This window comes from Pipistrellus hanaki (assembly GCF_964339955.1).
Source record: "Pipistrellus hanaki genome assembly, chromosome: 2".
Classification (NCBI taxonomy): Eukaryota; Metazoa; Chordata; class Mammalia; order Chiroptera; family Vespertilionidae; genus Pipistrellus; species Pipistrellus hanaki.
The window spans coordinates 28,416,277-28,426,345 of record NC_140504.1 but is presented as its reverse complement, the minus strand read 5'-3'; positions in this window follow the sequence as shown (position 1 = coordinate 28,426,345).

Genomic DNA, 10,069 nt, shown 5'->3' with positions numbered 1-10,069 from the left:
TCCACAGCAGTCATAATGAACTTCATAAAAAAAAGTCACTTTCTCTCATTCCCTATGCTTTCCACCCGCCCTTTATCCTGCAGGAAATGACTGTCTCCACCCAGCTACTTTCCAGTCACCCAAAATTAATTAGCCCAAGAACTTCCTGTGACAGGATTTTCCTGTGTCTTCCTATGAAGTTCTGAAGGGTTCCCACGGTGCCTTAGGCATGGTTTTCTCAAAACATGAATTACCCAAATTATGCTGTTTAGTTCCTCATTTAACTGGGTGAATTTCCTCGGAAAGTATTACACTTTACACTCATTACTTAGCCTCCAACCTATCCTTGTGCCGTTCCTTCTGCCTAGAATGCTTTCCAATAATTTCCCCTCCCCACAGCTCACATCTCTCGGGGTTCTGTTCTGGTGTCATTTAGAACAGGAGCACACTGCGCCCTCCACGTTGAGCTAAATGGACCCTTCATATTCCCCTAGCTCTCTGTAAAAAAAAAATAAATAAAAAATAAAAAATAAAGAAAACAAAACTTAGCCATATGCTGCTTGAAATACTCTGTTCAGGTGTCTGGAGTTTTTCAAAGGCAGAAGCTGTGCCTGACATTCTGGTAAGTCCAGTTTCTCGCTGAGTGTCAGTGTCAGGCCAGGGCAAATAGTAATCATTGTCATTGGAGCTAAACACCTTCCCTTAAAGCTTGCCAAACTGAAGTTCTAGCTTTCAGGTGGATTGGTCTGGTGCAGAGCCACTGGTCCCTGGAAACAGGCTGCAGCTGGAAAGGGAGCCTCCCTCGCCGGGCAGGCCGCACTTGTTCCTGCCACAGGGAACCTGGCGCAAAGCCATTCCTCGACGGCCTGCTTCTGGGTGGGGCAGCTGCGGGCAGCTCCGCCACTGCCAACTACTGAAAGTCAGTCCTCGACACAAATGTTGAAAGAACCTTTTTAATTAAAAAAAAAAAAAAAAAAAAAAGAGTAAGATAATCATAATAAATGATAAAAGAAAACGGTAAGCAGAAAGAACAAAATTGACAAAACTTTAGTTAGATTGACTAACACAAAAGACTCAAGTAAAAAATAAAAATAAGTAATTTCTACCTATTGTACAGAAATAAAAAGAACGTTGAGAGATTACTGTAAACAAGTATGTGCCATCAAATTAAATAACTTTGATGAACAAATTCTTAGAAACACGGAATCCATCAGAAGCAACTTAGGAAGACAATCTGGATAGCCCTATCATTTGTAAGGAGAGTATGTCAATAAGCAAAAACCTCCCAACAAAGAAAAGCCGAGGACCAGATGGCTTCACTAATTAGTTCTACCAAACAAAGAATAATTAACACCATTTTTTCTCAAACTCTTCCAATAATCAAAGCAAAGAGAATACTTTCTAACTAATTCTATGAGGCCAGGAGTATTCCAATATCAAGACCAAAGACACTACAAACAGAAAAACTTGACAAACTACAGACTAATATCCCTTATGACTATTGATGAAAAAAAAAAACTCAACAAAAACCTAGCAACCCAAATTCAACAGCATATTATACGATATGTAAATGTTATATGTCAAATATATTTCAATTAAATAAATAATAGCATTTGACAAAATTCAATACTCTATAATGATAAAAAAATACTTCTTCAACATGATAAATAGACCACATATGAAAAACCAAGCTATGAATATGAGAGGTCTATTTATTTATGTCTCCTTTAATTTCTTTCAGCAGTGTTTTGCAGTTTTTAGTGTACAAGTCTTTCTCCACCTTGGTCAAATTTATTTAAAATATATAGCTAATATCAGACTCAGTGGTGAAAAGCCAAAAGCTTTCCCTCTAAGAGCAGAAAATAAAAACAGACAGAATGTCTGCTTTCACCACTTCTATTAAACATAGTATTAGATGTTCTATTGATAGATAGAGCAATTAGGCAAAAAAGAAGTTAAAAGCATCCAAATAGAAAAGAAAATTATCTATTTGCAGATAATGTGATCTTATACGTAGAAAACCTTAAAGATTTCACACACACCAAAAAGAAACTATCAGAGCTAATACATGAATTCAACGAAGTTCCAGGACACAAAATCAACACCGTAAAAATCAATTGCATTTGCTACTTACTAGCAATGAACAATCTAAAATGGAAATTAACAAAACAATTCCAGCCCAGCCTGTATGGCTCAGTGTTTGAGCATTGAGCTATGAACCAGGAAGTCACAGTTCAATTCCTGGTCAGGGCACATGCCCAGGTTTTGGGCTCGATCCCCATAAGAGGGCATGTAGAAGCAGCTGAACAATGATTCTCTCTCATCATTTTTGTTTCTATCTCACTCCTTCTCCCTTCCTTTCACTAAAATAAATAAAAACATATTTTAAAAAATTCCATTCACAATACATCAAACAAAAAATACTTAAGAATAAATTCAACCAAGGTAGAGAAAGATTTGTAGACTAAAAACTACAAATTGCTGCTGAAAGAAATTAAAGATGTAAATAAATAGACCTCTCATGCTTATTGGAACGAAATATTAAGATGACAATTCTAGGCCTAGCTGGTGTGGTTCTTTGGTCAAAGTATCATCCTGTTCACCAATAAGTTTTTAAATGAAATGTGAGTCTTCCAAATTTAAGGGGTCGTGAGTTCGAGCCCACATCTGGGCACACATCCAGGTTGTGTGTTGGATCCCCAATCAGGGTGAGTGCGGGAGGTAGCCAATCGATCTTTCTCTCTCCCCCGCCCTCTTTTTCCTGTCTAAAACCAATAAAAGCATACCTTTGAGTGAGTATTAAAAAAAATAAAAGATAATTTTATACAGATTGATCCGCAGATTCAAGGCAATCCCTATCAGAATCCCAATGGAGTTTTTTGTTAAAGTAGAAAAACCCATAGTAAAATCTATATGGACTCTCAAGGGACCCCCCACATAGCCAAAACAATCCTTAAAAAGAACAAATTTGGAAGACTCACATTTCATTTCAAAACTTGTTACAAAGCTACCATAGTCAAAATAGTGTGGTGCTGACAGAAGGACAGCAGACAGCCAAGAAAGCAGTCAGACACAAAATGGAAACTATTTTATGATTCTACTTGTATAAGTCATGTAGAATGGGCAAATTCAGGGGCAGAGAATAGAATTAGGGCTATTAAAAGCTGGGGCTTAAAGGTGAATAAGGAGTTATTTCAAGATAAAAGGTGAATAAGGAGTTATTTCAAAAAAAAGTTCTGGAAATTGTGGTGATAGTTACACAGCATTGTGAATGTACTTACTGCCACTGAATTATACACTTTATGTTTATTTTGCCACAGGAAAATGAAAATGGGAAGGTGAAAGATGAGACAGTGGGCCGAAAACCAGGACTACAGGCTTTATTAGAGAAGGCTCCTACTGGGTTGCCTCCCAAAGGAAGAGAGCACACGTGCAGGAGTGAAGACGCCTTTTGAGGGGAGGAATGGGAAGGGGTGGGGCTTAGGGTCCTCGGCACGCACTGATTGGTGGTTTCATATAAGGCACATGATTAGGCACTTAGGTACTTAGGAATCAGGGCTTAGGGTATTTGGCAGGTGCTGATGGTGGTTCAATGTACAGTCCATATGAGGTGCCTGGTTAGGTGCTCAGGAATGTCCAGGCAGCAAGCGCAGTTTACGTCATACTCCATTCATCAGTTGTGGGAAGGGAGGATCTATCATTCTAGGCTTTTGGTAATATTATTTAAAAAATTGAGAGTCGGGGCAAGGTCGGGGGCTGAAGGTTCATTTTCCATAGCTACTTCCTGCTGAGAGGGGGCGTCGTTAGGGGCGTCTACCCAGGGTCTAGACTCTAGAGGATTCTGGTGCTAGGTTCTGAATTCAGGGCCAGATAGATCTCTCCCACCTCTGGCTGATAAACACCTGCATTCTGTTCTGCAAAAGACTATTGAAACAGAGCATGAGAAAGGGGGTAAAGAGCAAAATTAAAGGAATAGACGCCAGTGGGCCTAATGATGGGAGGAGCCATGGGATGAGCAAAAAACAGGGGGTGCTTTCCATGCTGAATGAGGGTGCAGCAGCATGGTTTCCCCACGGGACTGGATGGTGAAGTCTTGAGAGCAATCCTGTTGAGTCACTTGGGAAGGAAAAGCTGGTCCTTAGGCCGCCACAGTGTAACTTGTCTGATTTTGCTGCTTTTCTGGGCCTGGAGCTGAAATATAACCTGGAGGTAAGGTTCTTGAGGAAAACCAAGTCCCTCGACTGGTCCTCGGGAGTCTTGGTCGGCTGGTCCTGGCCTGGGCAGAAACCTGTCAGCATGTTCGTGGAGCCGTGATCCCGGAGCCGTTGCCTGAGTAAGGGCAGGAATGAAAGATAAGTAGCCAGGAGAGGAGGGTGAGTAGGGAGACGTGTCCAGGGAGGGGCTGCAGAGAAGGAGATCTACCTACTGGAGAAGAGTGCTGGGTCCTAAGGAGTACTGTCGGAGGTCTCTGGGGAAGACCTGCCAAACAGAGGAGGACTGTCTCTGAACCCCTGGGACAGGACCGTCCAGGTGAGCGGGCCCTCTTACAATTGTCAACAGGTAACTTCAGAACTTACTTTCTTTCTTTCTTTCTTTCTTTCTTTCTTTCTTTCTTTCTTTCTTTCTTTCTCTCTTTCCTTCCTTCTTCCCTTCCTTCCTTCCTTCCTTCCTTCCTTCCTTCCTTCCTTCCTTTAAATATTCCTGAACATGTCTAGCAATTAATCTTTCGATATTAAATGCTATTTAAAATATTTAGAAAAGGCAGGGGGAGGGAGGAACAGGCCTCTTCACTGCTTGAATTCAAAACTGACACTTTTTTTCCTAGAGATAAAGATCTAAGTTTCTGATAAGCGTGTGCCAGCAAGAAAGTTGTTCTCTAGAAAGGGTGGAGTGGGGGAGAGGGTGGGTGAGAAGGCCAGGGCAGTTGCTGTTTTTCCCCGTCAATTCCCATGACCGAGGTCGTAGAAGGGGAAAATGGCCCGGAAAAAGGAGGGCAGGACAGAGGAGGTGGCCCCCGGATGGAACGGAAAGGAGACCTGTTTGCCTGCTACCCTGAGTATTACCTGGCTCAGCGAGGGTGATGGGGGCCGTCGATCCTGGCATCTTCAGTCTTCAGCCAGTGCCAGCATGGCCAGCCGCGGGTCATGACCTGGAAGGGCGGCCCCTCTGTGCTGAGATGCAGAGGGCCCGTCACTTCTTTTCCAGTGGCCATTTGACTGCCCGCCGGGCAGGGCTTGGTTGGGGCCAGGGGCTGGGGCACTGCTTTGCCCAGTGGCCTTCCTGTCCACATTTGAAGCATCCTCCAGGTGGCGTTCATCCTCTCGTCGCACCCCCACCACGCACAGTCCCCTTTGGACCATGCATGGCTGCTGTGGGCCTCAGAGCTGCTACCAAGGCTTGAGCTTGCAGACTCACCTTCTGTCGAAGGCAGGCTTACTCTGGCTGCTCCTCTCAGGCATTAAAGCCTTAAATGCCATGTTCGGATCTCAGACCTGGGTCTGAGAAGGCGTTTGGGGAGGGAGTGGAGGACCAGGCAGTGGGCCACGGGCTGGAGAAGTGCGGTGGCGGGTGGTCACACCAGGCTGGGCCTGTGGGGGCTTCACTTACTGGGTCAAAATGGCGGCCCCCATGGGACGGCAGGCCATGTGGCCAACATGGCGGCTGCTCACAGCACAAAACAGAAATCTCACTTAGCTGTTTGGAGTGGCTGGTGGGCGGGTGGCTCTTGCGCGGTGCGGTGGCCCGAGGTGGCAATGGTGGCTCCCGCAGCAGTGGCGGCCACAGGGAAGGGGCGGCCAGGAAAGGGGCAGCTGTGGCAGAGGAGGAAGAGAGAGCAGAAAGCAGGTGGTGGCTGGAATGAAAGGGGTGAAAATGAGAGAGCAGGCCGAAACCGGTTTGGCTCAGTGGTAGAGCATCGGTCTGCGGACTGAAAGGTCCCAGGTTCGATTCTGGTTAGGGACATGTACGTTGGTTGCAGGCACATCCCTGGTAGGGGGTGTGCAGGAGGCAGCTGGTCGATGTTTCTCTCTCATCGACTTTTCTAGCTCTCTATCTCTCTCCCTTCCTCTCTGTAAAAAATCAATAAAAATATATATTTTTTTAAATCAATCTTTATTGTTCATATTATTACAAAGGTTCCTCATTTCTTCCCCCCTTCACCAGGTTCCCACCCCACCCTCCACCCCCTCCCCATCCCCCATTGTCCTCATCCATAGGTGCACAGTTTATGTTCAGTCTCTTCCTCCCTCCTTTTCCCCGATAGTAAATCCCTTTTCAGATAGTAAATCAGTTACTTAGCATTTTCTCATATCAATAATACCTCCACATGCCCAATGATACACTTCACACAAAAGACATTTCCAAATAGGTCAACCAGCCTCATCCAGGCCCCACCCAAGGCACAGATCAACACCCCAGCGCTATACTAACTCAACACATCCAGATCTAAGCCTTCATCACTTGATTCAGCAGACCCTCAAGTTCCCGCAAAAGTTTCCAGCCATGTCTGAGAGGCAGCCGTGGGGCAGGGGCAGGCGAGGAGTGAGCTGTTCCGGGCCTGGCTGCTCCAGTTCTGGCCACTGCCACTCCTGACCTCGTTGCTCTGGACTTGGCTGCTGCTGCTCCGGGCCTGGCCGCACCCGACCCGGCTGCTCTGGGCCGGGCTGCTCCGGGCCCGGCCGCTCTGGGTCTGGGTGTTCCTGGACTGGCCACCCTGGGCTTGGCCGCCTCGACCTCAGGCCCGGCCGCTCCGGGCCTGGCTGCTCCCAGCCTGGCAGCTGCTGCCCAGGGCCCGGCCGCTCCGAGCCTGGCCGCTCCCGGCCTGGATGCTCTGGGCTTGGCTGCTGCTGCTCTGGGCCTGGCCGCACCCGACCCGGCTGCTCTGGGCCTGGCCGCTCCCAGCCTCGCAGCCGCTGCCCAGGGCCCGGCTGCTCCCTGGCCGCTCCCGGCCTGGATGCTCTGGGCTTGGCTACTGCTGTTCTGGGCCTGGCTGCTCCCAACCCGGCTGCTCTGGGCCCGGCTTCTCTGGGCCCGGCCACTCCGGGTCTGGGTGTTCCTGGACTGGCCACCCTGGGCTTGGCCGCCTCCACCTCAGGCCTGGCTGCCACTGCCCCAGGTCTGGCTGCTCCAGTGCTGGCTGTTGATGCTCTGGTTCTGGATGCTGCTGCTCTGGGGCCTGGCTGTTGTTGCTCCAGGCCCGGCTGCCACTGCCTTGTGTCTGGCCACTCTAGGCCTGGCCGCCGCTGTTCCAACATTCTGTCCTTTTTTTTTTTTTAAACGCATTTATGTTGCAATGTTGGCTGGTGAGTTGAGTTCTGACTTAGTCTTTGATTTTTCAAGATCTTCTTTGTATTCTTTCTTAAGTAATTTTACTATCTTTTGCTCTCACTTGATTTCTTCACATTGAGAACTTCTTTGGTTTCTTCCTCCTTGTCCTGGGAGCTCAGCAGGTTGGCCTGTGGCACCCCTTTGTTCTCCGCGGGCTCCTGCTCTGCTTCAGCCTGTTGCCAGGGTCGGCGCCGCCCAGGAAGCAGCCCCCCGGCCTTGGCTCCATTGCCCGCACTCAGCAGTCGAAGGCTCAGGGGCACCCCCACCCCCGGGGGGCCCCGTCGCCCGGCTCCTTGCTGGTGCCCGGCTGGCCAGTGTCCAGCAGGGGCTCCTGCTCCTCGTCGCATTCCTCCAGTCTGGAGCTTTTTTTCTCCTTCCCGCTAGGGGAGTCTAGGATCAGAGTCAACAGACTGTCCTCTGCACACAGTGTGCGCGACTCCTGGGGCTCCGCTTTTCACAGCTCCCCCAGGACTCCACTTCACAGCCCCGTCTCCCTCTGCTTGAGCCTGGGTCCCCAGGGATTGGCCTAGAACTGGAGTTCAGGGTAGTCGGGAGTGGGGCTCAGCACCGCCGGAGATTTTGTTTCTTCCCACCAGGGCAATACAGCATCAGAGTCAACATTCTGTCCTCTGCATGCATTGTGCGCGTCTGCACGCAGTATGCGCAACTCTGGGGGCTCCGCTTTTCGCCGCTCCCCTGGGATTCCGCCTCACAGCCCCGTCTCCCCCTGCCTGAGCCTGGGTCCCCAGGGTCTGGCCTAGGACTGGGGTTCAGAGCAGTCGAAACTGGGGCCCAACACGGCCGGGGCTCCTGTTTCCTTCCCTCCAGGGCAATCCCACATCAGAGTCAACATTCCTTCCCTTGCAAGCAATGTGCGTGACTCCGGGGGCTCGGCCTTTCGCCGCGCTCCCAGGACTCCACCTCACAGCCCCGTCTCCCTCTGCTTGAGCTTGGGTCCCCAGGGATTGGCCTAGAACTGCGGCCTAGTCCAGAGCAGTCCGGACTGATGCTCAGCGCCGCCGGAGGCTTTGTTTCTTCCAGCTAGGGTAATCCAGCATCAGAGTCAACATTCAGTCCTCTGCGCACAATGTGCGCACGACTCCGGGGGCCCTGCTTTTCGCTGCTCGCCTGGGATTCTGCCTCACAGCCTGTCTCCCCCTGCCGGAGCCTGGGTCCCCAGGGTCTGGCCCATAACTGGGGCTCAGCGCTGCCGGTTCGGGGGTTCAGCCCAGGCTGGGGGTTTTATTTCCTTCCTGCTAGAAAATGCCAGGCAGCACCCAGCCCTCTCCTCCTCTCCGGCTGCGACCTCTCCGCACACGTGTGCGTGCGGGCGCGCAGCATGTCTCCGTACCTTAGCCTTTTTTTCAGCTCCTCTGATTTTCCTTCTGGTTTTCTCTTTCCTTCTTGTTGTAGAATTTTCAGTCAGTCGACTACCTGTAGCTCTGGGCAATGTCCATTCTACATTTTAGTTGTATTCCATTGAAATTGTTGTGTGCTGCTGCGGTTAGATGTCTACCAGAGCAGCCATCTTGGATCCTCTCCCAGAGACTGTTTTAGATGCCAAAAATATTTTTTTTTTAATTAAAAAATTTAAAAAAAGAAAATGAGAAAGCAGCTGGGTCCAAAGAGTCAGAGACAAAGGGGCTGAGGACCAGTTTGAGGGGGTTTCTCTCAAACCTGGGCTGTGGAACAGAAGGAGCAGAGGGAGAGGCAGGAGCGCTGATAGAAAAAAAAAGCCTGGACATATGGGACCTCGGGCCACCTCCCAAATTTCCAGCAGAAATTACTGAGGTCAGTGAGGATGTTAAAAGTCCAGCGTTTGGGTCATTCGGACCCACGGAGGCCATGCCATGTTACAGGAGTAGCCAGATTGGTGAGGAGACACCCTAGAGGTGTCTTTGGTGGCTGTCCATTCCAATTTCTGGGGCCGGGTAGCGAAAGGACAAGGACCAGCGTCCCAGTCCTTGATCCAATGCTGCAACGGGTAACCCCAGGGACAGTAGGGGGTGTCTCCCCTACCCCTTGGGGTCCGGAATGAGGCCAAAAGGCCGGAGAATCAAGGGAAACAGGAATGTCTCATGGAGAGGCCCAGAGGGCTATGCCCAGAAGGCAATCTTACAGGGGCCGTTGTTTATGGACAGAGATGCCAGAAAAACCTTTAGGAATTAGCATGGGCTGGTACTCACCGCTGACACTACCGAGCTTAGAATATGCACCCACCCAGGTTTCAAGGCACCAGATGTAAGATTCAAGGCACAGGAAACTGGAGTCAGAAACCAAGACATGTTAAAGAGGAGGCTTATTCCGCAGTAATGAGCGAGGTAGAGAAACTAGGATTAAAGGAGGGGGAGGAGAAAGAGGGACCCAACCGGCTGTCTCCGCAGACCAAGAGATGGAGAGAAGAACAGTGGCAATGGAGGGGTGGAGACGGCCTTTTGAGGGAACAGGAATGGGTTGGGTTGAGCCCCAGGGCATTTGGCACCGGCTGATTGATGGTTCAGCAGATGCCAGTAAAGTCATAACACTGCCCACCAGTTAGGAGGATCTTTCAGAAGGTCTAATAATCAGATTTTAAGATGGCCTTCAATGATCCCTAACTCCTGGAATTCATGCCCTTGTGCAAGTCCCTCCAATTGAGTATAGGCTGGACTTAATGACTCACTTCCAACAAATGGGATAAGGCAAAAGTAGCAGTCTGTGGCTGAAGGGTCTATGTCATCAAAGGTTGTGTCATCACTTTCTCTCCTTTGTAACACTCATTTGA